Source organism: Cetorhinus maximus, chromosome 9, assembly GCF_964194155.1.
Source record: "Cetorhinus maximus chromosome 9, sCetMax3.hap1.1, whole genome shotgun sequence".
In the NCBI taxonomy this organism is placed as follows: domain Eukaryota; kingdom Metazoa; phylum Chordata; class Chondrichthyes; order Lamniformes; family Cetorhinidae; genus Cetorhinus; species Cetorhinus maximus.
This window is the reverse complement of record NC_135887.1, coordinates 5,362,984-5,378,441: the sequence shown is the minus strand read 5'-3', so window position 1 is coordinate 5,378,441 and position 15,458 is coordinate 5,362,984.

Below are 15,458 nucleotides of genomic sequence, written 5' to 3'. Positions count from 1 at the left end.
TAACGCAATCTGGAAGAGCTCACGTAAAGATCTGTACAATCTATAACTGGGGTCTTTAGCAGTACTTAGAAGAATGTTGGGTGGGGTGGTCAGTTGATATCTTGCTCAAGGTTGGCCAGTAATTGTTTGAATTTTCACCCCTGTTTTACCTGACTGCTTTTGAAATTGATACAACTGCACAAACTAGTTCTGTTCCTGTTGCAAACTACTGAAGGCCAGTAAAATGTTTGTGGTAGCAATGTAGCAAAGGAGGGCATCTAGGTTCAGTGCCCCCAATTTCCTGATCTCACCTGACCTGCTCCATCTACACTAGGGGAGACAAGGCTGGCCCACCTGTGAGCAGCTCCTTCATCTCTCAACTAAGAGAGGGCAGGAAGAAGAAAAGTGAATGACTTGTCTTTGTGTACAGCTCCTTATCTCTCAACTCAGAGCAGTACGGTAGTGCAGGCCAACCACAGGAGCTGAGTTTCCAAGGAGATCAGAGAAGCTGGGGACAAAGGGGGATTCATACCTTCACTAAACAAAATGAAGATTCAGATTTACTGGGTCTCAAAAGATTTTGAGTCTTTGTGTAAAATAAGAGCAGTTCAGACTGAAATGTATAATCCCTGTCTTTCGTATATTCTTTTCACACTCTTACAACCATCCAATTTAGGCAGCTAAAAAAGACTGTGCTGACCTCCATTTAAAGACTGTCTGCGATGCTTTTGAACACTGGAGGGGAAGATCATCTCTGAACAACAATTGGAGCAAAATTCAAAACTTATTTGTAAAGAATGGGTTTACAATTTTAATGCACCTAGTGTTTCGAGAATGTCTTCCCCAGTATTGTAAATGCGTCAAATGAGCTCAAACACTGATAAATGTTCTGGGGGCCATTTATTTTGAGACCTGTTAAACGTGGTCCCCTAATTCTAACTGCAAACAGCATCTGTTCAATTCTAGGCAGCTTCATAATGAATTTCTTATTTTACAGAGTTTTTTTTTCTTTGCAGTAATGCCCAAAGATTTTTGCTTGGGCTTTGTAACTAATTATATTTTTTAAGCGTATTGCATATCTAGAGTACTAACTTTATGCATTGAGTGCCCCCACTGGTGGCTAGGTTTATATAGAATTTCTAATGCCACATGTGTGCAGTTTGTAGAATTTGTTTTCGGAACTTGTTGTTACTGTGTTAACAATTTTTAAGGCCCTCCACCAGGGATTGCTGCATAGAGAGATGTTACCTCTTCACAATTCATGTGGTAGAAATAGGATTCCTTGGTCTTCGTGCAATTGGCACTGTGCACAAGAAGGCAGATAGTTATTTCATCAAATTAGTTTGACGTGTTGTGATGCAATTCAAGTTACTGTCCTTGAGCAGAAAGCGCAGTTAAAGAGCGCAGTTCTTGCCTGGCTTTATATTCCATAGTGGTGCCTATGGTAAGACAGTGATTGTGCCTAATAGACAGATTATTGTATGTTAAGAAACTGTGGTATGTAGAATTTCATTTGTAGTCTCAACTATGACTAACCATTGTAGACAATAGATGCCATGATGTGACAGTGGGAAACAGCCTGTGGTTTACAGGGAAATGATACTGTATCTGAACAGTTAGCAAACTCTTCAGCTACTATAACGCACAGTCCCAACTGGAATGAGCAAAGAACTCTGCAGTGTCACCCCCTGAATTTTACTGTATGATTAGTTTAAGTCCAGAACTCACCTTTTAAAGTTTGGGTGGTTAATGATGTTCAGAGTCTCACGGTGTAAATTCTGAATACCACAGTCCTGTTACTCTGTTTAATTTATACTTCTAATTCATTATTTTTCTAGTGATAATGTTTATATTTTTAACCTGTATATCCAAGCTCTTTGATCAGCATTCAGACGGTCCTGGAATTTCAGACGCGTAATGATAAAAGATGAAAGGCTAAGGGTGAGCAATTTGGGGTGAAATTTCTGTGAACATTAAAAGGCTGCCTCTGCAATTAAGGTCCTCAAATAAAATGGCATTATCAGAAATTGCACATTTGATACTTGTACTGCTGCTGCTGAAATCTTATTTGGGGTTATTAAATATGAAGACAAACATGCATTCTCCCATTTTTCCTGAAAAAGAATTTCACCTACCCCATATAAAGGCAGGAAAGAGGAGTCATGTTAGCTGTTGAATAAGTAGTGGAATGTATTGACGACAAAGAAAGTAGTTTGTTTTATTGAAGCAGTGTGGTCAGCATTTTTTTCAGCCAAAGAATCCTGAGATGCAATCTGTTAATGTAACGATAAAATTGACGGTTTATTTCATACTTTTTTTTTAAAAGTAACTTTTTTTTAACATGAGGTTAGCTTTGTTAGACATAAGTTTTTTTTAAAATGTTTTCAATAAAAATTCCCAAACCTTCACCCTAACCACTTCATGTGCTCTTTAAAAGAGCCAACACAGGCATGATGGGCTGAATGGCCACCACCTATGCTCTATAATTCAATATCTTCCCTTGTCTTCAGATCCTGTTCCAGCTGTGAGAGAAGGCAGCATTTGTGCCGTGGGCTCATTCACTGTGCTGATGTTGCTACTGATCAGCTGCTGGGAAGTTTCCACTATCCCACCCCCTTCACCCCAAGCTCCATCTATTCAGTTCCCTATACATCGATGAGAAGCAGAAATGCCCCGTGTTTATTTTTTTTACGGGTGGTCTGTCGAAAGGTCCCTTCAAAAAGAAAAAAATAACATGGGAAAAAATGGACTGCGTTTGCTGAATTCAGGTGCAGTCCTATTTGAATTCTGCACATTTATTGGAGGGTATAGAGTACAGTGAATTCAAATGTAGACTTTTACCTGGAAGAAGAAGCAGCGGACAAAATGGCAGGAGCTTTTCTGTGAGCGTCATTCACTTCAAGTAGGCCATAGATTATAGAATAATTAGAGGCTGATGCACAATTTATGTGCAGTCCCATATTTCATTTCATGGAAGGAGAGGCTGTCCGTGCTTTTCTTGGTTTTGAAGTAGAAAGCAGTGCACAGTCCTATATGGTGTCCATATGGCATAGGCAAGAGAAACAGAAGCTCACCCAGCTGCACTGAGGGTCAGTGTGATTTGTGTGAACAGCAATGGAAATGCTGTTGATCTGGCTCTCATCCTGCCACGTCAACACAGTATAATCACGTGGCTTAATAGAGACATTATTGAGATATTGATGAAGGTAGAGATAAGCTATTTAACTCTGTGGCTATATATGCCCTGCCCAGTGCTCTTGTTTGGAGATTTCAACCAGGACAGTACTTGGACCACTATTATTGGCCTTGGCGCTGGGGGGAGGGGGAAATTAGCTAGAGTTCCCACTTTTGCTTACCATCCAATGATCCTTAGTGGACATTCAATGTTTGTTGTGAATAGCCACTTGGGTGAGGAGCCAGTGACCACAGACTGTATACCCTACAAGAAAGGATGAGGGGATAAAATTGGGTTTGAAAGCAACTCCAAATTTTGACTGATAAACCGCAAAGGTACTTGATGGGGGGGGGAGGGGAGGGGGGGGTGTGGTGGGAAAGCAAGGAAATTAGTCACATTAAAGTGTAAAAAGAATTTAGTGCTGTCACAAAGCTGAGGATCAAAGTAGTAACGTTTTCTAATTTAAGGCTTTTGTAACTTCTTCATTCTCAAGAGTATTGAAAAGATCAAAAATAAAAAAAAAATAAATTGAGTCTTTGTGGTTTGTGTTGTCTGATTCTTCATCTAGGCCACAAGGATAGGTCGGATTCATTTCCAATCGGACAGTCCCACAAATATTTAAAACAAATTGAATTGCACACCAATACCCATCACAATTACACTTGGTGCAATAACTGAATTAGCAATTCAACAAAATAATTGGAAATGCGACATTCTCTATCCAGAAGCATCCCTCGAGGTTTTTTTCGATCTGTGGGGGTACTCAGCTCCACTAATTCTGCAGCTAATTAGTGCTGCACTTGGAAATGAAGTTGTTTAAATGTAGAATTTCTCTTTGGTGAAAAATACATCACGACGTAGAGCAAATGTGCCCTAAATTGGAAACCCAACTGTAACCCTTTAAGTCCCGATCTGTAGTTTTGTAGCATGTTTATTCAATTGTTTGCAATATGTGATGATTTTTCTTTTTTATGTTTTCCACTGCAGTGTTGCTTATTTTTCAATCAACTTTGTGCTGGTACAAGGCTCCACCTTTGCTAATGACGATGCAATTCCCACTGCTCCAGTAAGCAGTTAGATGTCAAGTTGGAGTCTTGTCTGTGGAAGAAAGTCAAATTTTAATATGGAGAGGAGCATCCTTGACCCAATCAGCCAGGACGCCTCTGTTCAGGGACTGGGTGACATAAACCCTTTCCCTCTGCAACTTAGATTCATCTGCAGAGCAGATTATTTGAAAGTCTTTCCCAGAATAAGGGTCCCGATTGAGTTGGCAATCACAAACTCACTGCCTGTGGACATGAGGGCCCAAAACGTAGGGCAGAATTTTGCCCTTGGCAGGCGAGCTTGGCAGAGGCAGTCGGGGAGCTGACCACCACCGCCTGCAATCGGCACCGGACCACGATTTCACACTGGTGGCAGGGGCAATGAAAGCCCGCCCAGCATGAAACGCAAGCGGCAGCGCTGAGCGCCGCCTGTGCAGGCGGGGGGTAGGAGGCCGAGCATGAACTTCGTGCGCGAGTGCGCGCTACATAATCTCCCTGAGGCACAGAGCTGCCTCAGGGAGATGAAGCGTTTTTTTTAAAAAAGAAAATGAAGAAAATAAAAATGTTATAAAACATGCCCCCTCGTGTGACTCTGTCACATGATCAGGGGACATGTTATTAATTAAATTTTAAAACTTTTAATTTTATTATTGGCTTTTGGAAACCTCATCCCGCCCACAGATGAGATTTACAAAAAAAATGCAAAAGGCCGCTTGGTCTTTTTGCCTGTCTGCCAACGTTAGGTTGGACAGGCAGCGAGAAATGTAATTTAACTGATTATTTAAAGGCCTTAACAGGCCTTTTAATTGTCGGTCGGTGCGCTGCTGACTCCGGTGTGTGCTTGCTGGTCGAACTATTGTGCGATTGCGCGTTGATGTTGGCACGCTCAACTGACGTATACGCGCGTCGTTTTACACTCGAGCGGGTTGGGCGCGTTCCCGCCTGCCACGTGTCCTTGTACTTCAGTCAGCACAACCAAACAGAAATGTAACAATTTAATTTATAACGTAGCTGTAGATAAAACCAACATATCAGAAATATTTTACCTTTCTATAGCACTCCTATACAAAAACGTTTAATCAGTGAAACATTCTTGTAGGCTAAAAATGTAAAACATTCCCCTTCCACTCAGCGATAGTTCTGCTTGAATATTGACATTTTTAAAAAAAACACCAGGCAAAATATTTCAAACTTTAACAAAAAGTTAATAGATGTGGCATTAAACATTTCTAGAGAAGAAACATTGCAGTGGTGCACAAACGTATAGATGAGCTGTTTCTAAAACAGTTGGTTTTGAATAATACACAGAGGGAAATCCTTTCCCAATCAACTGGTGCCAAAAGTTGTAGAGAAATATTTTCCAGCTAGCAGGATTGGTCCTGTTGAAGGGGGAATCAGAGTTCCCTGCCCAATGAGCGAGCATGTGATTATCTGCCCCACCTAAATGTGTAAAGGTTGAGTTTAATTCTTTCGAGTTATCAACAGTCACAGATTGCAACTCTTTCGAGTACATTCACAGTTCTTGGTTTCCAGGAGTGGGACATGAACCCACAACCCTCTGATTCAAAGGCGAGGGTGCTATGAACTTATGTTGAACCTATGTGAACAAGGGGGTTGTCACAACTCCTTATATACTCTAAAGAGGATCCCACTCTGCTGTATGGGCTCCATTTTCTGTTTGCACATGTTTAGCCAGCTATTCTCCTAGGTATTTATTTTTTCCTATTCAGTCTGTGACAATGCACAAACTAGTTTCATCCCCACATACAACTACTTAGTTTTAAGTGGCATGTCATATGTGGCAAGCACGCTGCCTTTTATGAGCTGTGACCCAGCTTTGGAGAGCTCTTACCACCGCAACGGGTGTCCTCTGTCAATAACGATTGAGGAAAGATCCAGTGTGGTCTGCCACTCCAGATTTTTGCAAATGGAAAGTTTGCCAACGCTCTGTTCCTGCCAATTCAGAGCCACAACTAGACAATCTTCCCTGATCTTCACTGTTTGGGGGGTGGGCTTATTTAATCATCAAAGGATTCAGACTCGCATCTTCATCGAAAGCCCACCTGTTTAGTTCCTGAAGGTGGCTGATATCACTGTATGCCCCATAGACATACGGTTAATTACAATTACAAACCCAGTCTTTGAAAATGAGCAGGATTCTGTTCAAGCTGACAGAAAAAAGATTTAAAAGAAGCATTTTTCCCCTTGGTGGCGTTAGTTTATTTACTGTTTTCGTACACTGCTTTTCCAGCTCAACACTTAGACTTCTGAACAGATTAATCCTCAAGTCTGGATGTTTTCCAGTCTGGCTTGTTTTCTGTGGATTTAATTAAATTAATTACCGCATTTGTGTTGGATACTGGGCCCAGCCATAAAGCTGCTTTATTGTTTCTGTTTGTTGGCCTTGAAGTCAGTTTGATAGCATCAGGAAACAAACTACTAACCATTTTGTAGCGAGGTTGTCACAATGGCTTTATTTTAAATAATACTCAGATATGGCTGCAGCTCACAGGAATAATAAAATACATACCAGAGAAAACCTTCTGCAGATGAGGTACATGTGATCCGTTACTTAAGCCACTGCATTATCTGTTTATTTTGATCACTTCTGCTGCTAACTTCTGCCAAAAGGCTAATCTGAAGACAAATACAGTTTCCATCAGAGGATCTCAGGTAGTGGCACATGAGGTAAATTTACAGAACCAGCTTCGTATCAAAGTAAAAGACAGTAAGTATGATGCCAACAGCTTTACTGGAATAAAACATCTCAAAAGTGCTTCACATAGCACCTTCAGACAAAGATTAATGCCAAGCCACAGAAAGATATATTTCTTAGGAGAGAGGGGTGATTGAAAGCTTGGTCAAAGAGATAGGTGCCAAGGCATAAAAACAAAAAACTGCGGATGCTGGAAATCCAAAACAAAAACAGAATTACCTGGAAAAACTCAGCAGGTCTGGCAGCATCGGCGGAGAAGAGCAAAGTTGACGTTTCGAGTCCTCATGACCCCTTCAACAGAACTAAGTAGAAATAGGAAAGGGGTGAAATATGCCAAGGGTGCCAAGGCATCCCTTAGAGGAAAGCGCAGTGGAAAAGTTTAGGGAAGGAGTTCCAGGGTTCCAGGCATCCAATGCCGGAGAAGGTGGGGGGGATGTACGAGAGGTCAGAGTTGGATTAACGCAGAGTTCTCAGAGGGTTGTAGGACTCCAGGAAGTTACAGAAATGGGGAGGGATGAAGCCATGAAGGTAGGTGTTGAACACAAGAATGAATATTTAAAATCAAGCCTTTGGTGGGTCAGGGTTAATGTAGGTCAGTAACCACAAGGGTGATACATGAACGGAACTTGGTATAAATTAGGACCTGGGCAGCTGCAGGAATACTAGGATGAATGTCAAAAAGTTTTTTCAAAGATGTGGGTTTAAAGGGGTTGGTGTCAAATGGGCAGGGAAAGGTGGAGAGACTGAGTTCTGGGTAAAAATTCCAAAGCATGGGACCTAGCCTTCATCTTAGCTTGACAACCATTGTATAAGGCAGAAACCTGATTAGAGTGATTCAAATGTGGAGTTCCAGGAAAATGGGAGTGCATTTGGGAGATGAGAACACATACAAGAACTTTGTGGATAAAAGAGATGAGGGTGGTCGTTTGCTGAGACAGGTCTTTTTTTTTAGCTGAATTTTGAAAAGGAGGAGAGGAAACCGTTTACAATGTCAGCTAGCATAGGGAGCAGGGAGAGAAGTTGGATGGTCAGCGGTTTATTGGGAAAGGGGTTGGGGAGCCGATGTGCTTGGGAGAGATGAGCGAGAAACCAGGGAAAGTCAATAGGTGGGACAGGAAAGAACCTAGCTTGAGATTCGGCTTGGGCAAGGGTATGAATAAGGTCGCAGAGGCAACTGAGTGGATTGTCCCAATCTTACTAACAAAAGAGATGCTTGAGCTCCTCACAGTCATTAATGCTTCTGAACAACAGTTGTGTGGAAATCTGGACTCTGAAATATTTTCAACCTATACACAATCACCACAGGAAAATCAGAATATTTATCCTCCAGCAGTAAGTTCAATAGAAAATCTTGAACTTCAATGACAATGCCAACTGATAAATTTTTATTTGACAGTTCCTTTATTTATATATTTTTTCCATCTTTATAGAATGTCAAGGAGATAAATGTTACATTTAATACCCACAAGCTTCAAGCACCCTATGGTCAAGTATTGCACAGCCTAAATCTGTTAAAGTCTCCCCCCACCCCATCACCTTCACACACATCCTTCAAAAATAGGCTTTAACTCCAAATTTAAAGGTGATTTTTTTTGAACACCAGCTCACCATAGTCTGGCAGAGATTACATTTGTTGTAGTTTTATGTTAACTTGTCTACTGGGAACGGTGTTGAGACTGTTTAAAATAACATATTGCTCACTTTAGAGGTGGGAAAAATGGAGTTTACATCATTGGTTTGGATTGCATTCTAATCCAAGTCCTGACAGAAAGTGTTCAACCTTATTACAATATTCAACCTTGTTATCAGAACACACCATGCATACACTTCTCCCACCTCCTTGCTACTAAGCCCATCTTACCGTTATCCATCAGATGAACTGCTTTACAATTTCCTTCCAATGGATCTTTCTATTTGATTTCCAATTGTCGCATCTCAAAGCTCTGTCCTGAAATTAAGAGGATTAGGACATCAGGAGGGGCAGTGAAGAAAGCAGGGAGTGATAAATATCAGCTTTAAGACACCATTGTGGTAGCACTCTTAGATGCCCGGTTACTCTTTTCACTGCTTATTTTCTTTCCCAACAACCTCCTTTCTATTGTCCAGTTCCATGAAAGCCACTCCACCACCAGAACCTTAGCTGCATGGTTTCTGAGGCTTGAAAGTGAACGTTGGCAGTTTAACTGACTACAAGAGATATCACATTGAGTCTGATCCTGTCCTCATCCAATATTCACATGTGTAGTAGGGGTTGCCCAACAGCATTCAGGACCAAGGGCCCTGACTGATTTCCCCTTCGTTAATCGGGGAACATAGAAATGCTGCAGCTAAGGTCAGCTAACTCACTACAGTTCAAACCTGGTCTGTAACTTCAGACACTCATTGGGCTGTTAGGAACGTAATTACATGTAGCAGGAGGCTTGTAGATGTGAAGTCACGGACTTAGAAATACTTAGAGAACAGTTATTTGATTGATAGCTGTAGACTCCTAACAAATTTCAGTGCATTCCACTATTTATTTGAGTAACTAATACTTTGAGATGGACTTGCTCAAGGTAAACTTACAAACTGCTTTCTGGCCTCCCTTACAGCAATTAGGACAAAAAGCAACATATACAACACAGAACATCACGAGAAGTTCCTGAGGGCAGCATCCTTCACTCAACTAACTTCAACTGCTTAATCAATGATATTATGACCTCTGTAGAGACTGATAAGAAAGGAATCCCCACAAAGCCAATGGAAAGAAAACTGCTGGACAAGATTTCACTTTTCAAAACAAGCTAACTATAATCAACTTAACTCAAAAATTAACAAGCAAAGGATATTTCAAACAGAAGTAAATTTCATCTTATATAGTCAACACAACAAAGATATGCCTCACATAGTTACAAGCACTAACGTTACTTCCTGCACAACTGTGGCACCAACTTGTCCACCACTCTGGAGGATTTCTCACTTTGCACTCAATTGTTTCAGCCCTTGAGTCACCTTCAACAGCAGCCATCTTCCATCCGACATTACCAACAGCAATGGTTTTATGGTCATCATTAGACTTTTAATTCCAGTTTGTTTTTTATTGAATCCATCTGATGTGGTGAGATTCGAACCCAGGTCCCCAGAGCATTACCCTGGGTCTCTGGATTAGTAGTCCAGCGACAATACCACTACGCCACCGTCTCCCCATCACCATTACCAACAGCAAGGTGCATGTATACAAACCCTCTCTCAATCAGGTCAAGACAGTCCTGATGGCACAGAATCCCCAAAGACTCCCTCATCCGGTGCTTTGAAACGGTCTGATGAGTTCTGGCAACACTGAAACAGAGGTAGTGGGTCTCGGTCAATCCACAACACCTTTCCCTCCCTGTCCTCAGCTCTCTTTCCTTTCCAACTGTAAAACACACACACACACCAACACATTCTGTCATCTATTCTCAGAGACCTGCATTGTCACCAGGATCTGTCCAAAGACTTCAAACAAAAAAACTGTTCCATTCAGAGGGAACCTTGCTTGTTTTCTCTCGCTTGAATTCTTAGTGTGTTCTGAACTGCCAAACAGAAACACAGGCTGAAACCCAACTCCATTGCAATTAGCTTTTTATTTACATTTTGCTCTTAGCTGTTCATCCCCATGACAACCTCAGGTCACATTGGCATTACTTGGAACCTAATGCTGTCATAATCAGGAAACCAATTAACCTTCTTTCAGTATAATCCCTAATCCACTTGGTCTTAAAGGGGTCATCACACAAAAAGAAAATACAGGCTTTCCCAAAGCATACGGGTTATCAGACCTTCCTTCTATCATAAAGTCAGGAGTGGGGTTGTTGTTTATAATTGTACAATGTTCACTTCCACCCACAACCCATGATCATGAACCAGCCAATGCCAGCCTGCAGCAGGCTCTGGGTGACATTCAGGCTTGGGCAACAACTAGCACAAAATCATAGAAATCTTACAGCACAGAAAGAGGACACTTGGCCCATCATGTCTGCACTGGCTGAAAAGGGAGCCACCCAGCTGAATCCCACTTCCCAGCATTTGGTCCATAGCCATGTAGGTTACGGCACTTGAGTTGCATACCTGGACACTCCTTAAATGAGTTGAGGGCTTCTGCCTCTACTGCCCTTTCAGGCAGCGAGTTTCAGACCTCTACCACCCTCTGGGTGAAATTTGTTTTCCTCATCTCCCCCCCCAAATCAGCTGTGCGCCCGCCGAACTGTCAGAGGCCTATTAAGGCCATTAAAAAAGTAATTTCCTGCCACTGAGCCAATTTTCTATCCAGCTTTCGTGGGCTTTTATTTTTTTTAACCAGTTTGCCACATGGGACCATGCCAAAAGCCTTGCTAAAATCCATGTAGACCACACCAACTGCACCACCCTCATCCATCCTCCTTGTTATTTACTCAAAAAATTCAATCACATTAGCCAGACATGACCTTCCCTTAACAAATCCATGCTGACTGTCCTTCATTAATCCCTGCCTTTCTAGGTGAAAGTTTGTCCTGTCCCTCAGAATTGATTCCAATAATTTGCCCACTACCAAGGTTAAACTGACTGGCCTGTAATTATTTGGTCCATCCCTCGCTCTGCCTTCCATTACCATTTCTGATCTGCCCCATCTGAGTCTACACTCAGGTTCCCTTCTTCCTGCCAAACTAGTTTAAATCTCCCCAACAACACCAGTAAACCTCCCAGCAAGGATATTGTGGTCCCAGCCCCATTGAGGTGCAAACCATCCAGCTCATACAGGTCCCACCTCCCCCAGGACCAGTTTCAATGCCCCAGGAATCTGAATCCCTCTCTCCTACACCATCTCTTGAGCTACACATTCATCAGCTCTAACCTCTTATTTCTATGCTCACCAGCGCATGACACTGGCAGAAATCCAGAGATTACTACCTCTGAGATCCTGCTTTTTAATGCCTTACCTGGCACCTAAAAATCTGCTTTCAGGATCTCATCCCTCTTTCTACCTATGTTGTTTGTGCCAATGTGAACCACGACCTCTGGCTGTTCACCCTCTCCTTAAGCATGTCCTGCAGCCGCTCTGTGATATCCTTGACCCTGGCACCAGGGAGGCAAGACACCACCCTGGAGTCACGTCTACAGCCGCAGAAATGCCTGTCTGTTCCCCTATGAAATCCCCTACCATCATTCCTCTTCTACTCTTGTTCCTTCCTGTCTGTGTAGCTGAGCCACCCATGGTGCCCTGAAATTGACTCTTGCTGCACTCCCCTGAGGAACCATCCAGCGTTCAAAATGGAAAGTCAATTCATCAGTAAGATAGATTCAGAGGACTCCTGTACTACCTGCCTGGTCTTCCTAGACTTTCTGGTGGTCACCCCTTCCCTCTCTGCCTGCAGACTTCTAACCTGTGGTGTGACCACCTCTCTAAACGTGCCATCAACGTAGTCCCCAGTGTCACGGATGCACCACAGTGACTGCAGCCACCGCTCAAGCTCAGGTTTCTGCAGCTGGTGACCCTTCCTACTCATGTGTTCGTCTAGACCACGTGAAGTGTCTACGATTCCTCAAAGGCCACAGGATGGGCATTCTGCTCAGCCAAGCTACCCTGCCATACCTTAAGCTTACTTTTCGACTATTTCCTATAAACTGGGGACTAGAAAGTAAAGTAGACTTACTCACCAATCAGCTCCTATTGTTCCAATTACTAGAGACTGATGGAAAAGGTATGAGATGAAGCACCTCTTTCACACTGTGCACCAAATTCCCAATTATTCACTCTGTCTACGTCCCACTCAGACGTAGTCTCCTGTCTCCTCTTGTGCCCCTTACTGTCCCTGTTATTAGTAGGTAGCATTTATACCACATAAGTTCCTGACAATGATTATCTCCAACATGAAAAGGCCTTAAACACACAGGCATCACCATAACTCAGTTTCTCCATCATCAATCTCTGAGCAGAACCTTAACTGAACCAGTCACAATGACACCGTAACTACAAGAGAAGGGCAGAGGCTGGATGATCTTCCAGAAATGGATCATCACCAACCCCTTCAATGTCTATCCTCCATCTAAAAGGTTCAAGTCAGGAGCGTAATGGAATAAACATCATTCATCTGGATGGATGAAACTGCAACATAAAACTTGACACCATCCAGAATAAAGCAATCTGCTCGAATGTCATCCACTGTTCAGATTCCTGGTTCCCCAATGCCTCAGATTTGCATATTCATGCCTTTGACCACCCCTCCCCCCACCCCCAGCAGCCCCCACCCTCTTTGCTTCTGTAACATTCAGCTCCTTCAATGCAACAACCCATTCTTCACAAACTCTCTATTCTTCTCACTCCAGCATCTTGCACATCACCATTCCCTTCATTCTGCCTTTGTTAGCAGTGTCTTCAGGCGCCTAAGTCCCTGACTCTGGTGTTTCCTTATTAAAAGCCTCGGCCTTGCCACCTCCTTCTCCTGTAATAACTAAGCCATACAATTTTTTGAAGACACTCTTTCACACCCATTGCCTCTGGTCACCCTCTCCTTTCATTTGGTGCATCTATTCCTCAAGTTTCTTCTAGGACATGTTTTTACAACAAAGTGTTACATAAATGTAAGTTTTGTTAATGGCAATAAGGAGTCAGCCATGAGCACGTACCTCACCACTTCTTCATCTGTAACAATGAAAGGTTTTCAAAGTCAGGAATTTACAGTCACATATGTTAATTTACTCACAAGTGGACACCTAGTGGACACAGTGACTCTAATCATGATTGACTAGGGATGGTCAGCTGCTCCAGGCAAACCCTGAAATTGTTTAGGGCACCAGGTTGTGTTAAATGGCTGGAAACTCTTAGAGGCTTTTTAGTGAATGTGCAACAAGGGAATGATGTTCATAAAAACCAAACCAGAACTAAGATCAGGCTTGCATTACCTTCCACACTCTCAGGATATCCCAAAGAACTTCTTGGGTCGTGAATTATTTCTGAAGGGCATTCACTGTAGGTTTTGTAGGGAATTGGCTGGGGGGTGGGGGACGGGGGGGGACGGGGACCCGGGGGTGGGGGGGAGGGGGTGGTGGATACTCTCCACTGGTTGGAGTCATTCCTAGCACAAAGGAAGATCGTTGTGGTTGTTGGAGGTCAATCATCTCAGCTTCAGGACATCACTGCAGGAGTTCCTCAGGGTAGTGTCCTCGGCCCAACCATCTTCAGCTGCTTCATCAATTACCTTCCTTCCATCATAAGGTCAGAACTGGGGATGTTTGCTGATAATTGCACAATGCTCAGCACCATTCGCGACTCCTCATACTGAAGTAGTCCATGTCCAAATGCAGCAAGACCTGGACAATATCCAGGCTTGGGCTGACAAGTGGCAAGTAACATTCATGCCATACAAATGCTAGGTAATGGCCATCTCCAACAAGAGAGAATCAAACATTGCCCTTGACATTCAATGGCATTACCATTGCTGAATCCCCCACTATCAACATCCTGGGGGTTACCATTGACCAGAAACTGAACTGGACTAGCCATATAAATACTGTGGCTACAAGAGCAGGTCAGAGGCTGGGAATCCTGCGATGAGTAACTCACTTCCTATCTCCCCAAAGCCTGTCCACCATCTACAAGGCTCAATTCAGGAGTGTTATGGAATACTCTCCACTTGCCTGGATGAGTGCAGCTCCCACAACACTCAAGAAGCTTGACACCATCCAGGGCAAAGCAGCCCACTTGACTGGCACCCCATCCACAAACATTCACTCCCTCCACCATCGACGAACAGTGTGTACCATCTTCAAGATGCATTGTCGAAACTCACCAAGCCTCCTTAGGCAGCACCTTCCAAACCCACAACCACTACCATCTAGAAGGACAAGGGCAGCAGATAGATGGGAACACCACCACCTGGAAGTTCCCCACCAAGTCACTCACCATCCTGACTTGGAAATATATCGCCGTTCCTTCACTGTCACTGGGTCAAAATCCTGGAACTCCCTCCCTAACAGCACTGTGGGTGTACCTACACCACATGGGACTGCAGTGGCTCAAGAAGGCAGCTCACCACCAACTTCGCAAAGGCAATTAGGGATGGGCAATAAATGCTGGCCCAGCCAGCGAAGCCCACATCCCATAAATGAATAAAAAGAAATACAAGAAGGAAATCAGTGGCCAATCAATCCGATTTTGGTGATGACAAATGTTGGCTTGGACGTGGGTAAAACTCCTCTCTGCTTTTTTAAGTTGTGCTATAAAACCTGTTGCAGCCACCTGAACACATTGATGGAATCTTGGTTTAATGTCTTATCCAAAAGGCAGGACATTTAACAATGCAGTTTTCTCAGTATTGCCGTATCGTAGCAGATCAGATCTACTCAGATCCTGAAGTAGGGTATTGAACCCATGATCTCTGAACTCAGAGTGAAGAATGCAAACACTGGGCCTTGCTGACACTTAGAAGAAAGAATGACTTGCATTTTTTATGGCTACTGGAGTCTCAAAGTGTTTTTACAGCCAATTAAGTACTTTGGAAGTGTGGTCACTGTTGCGATGTAGCAAGCTTGGAAGTCAATTTGTGCACAG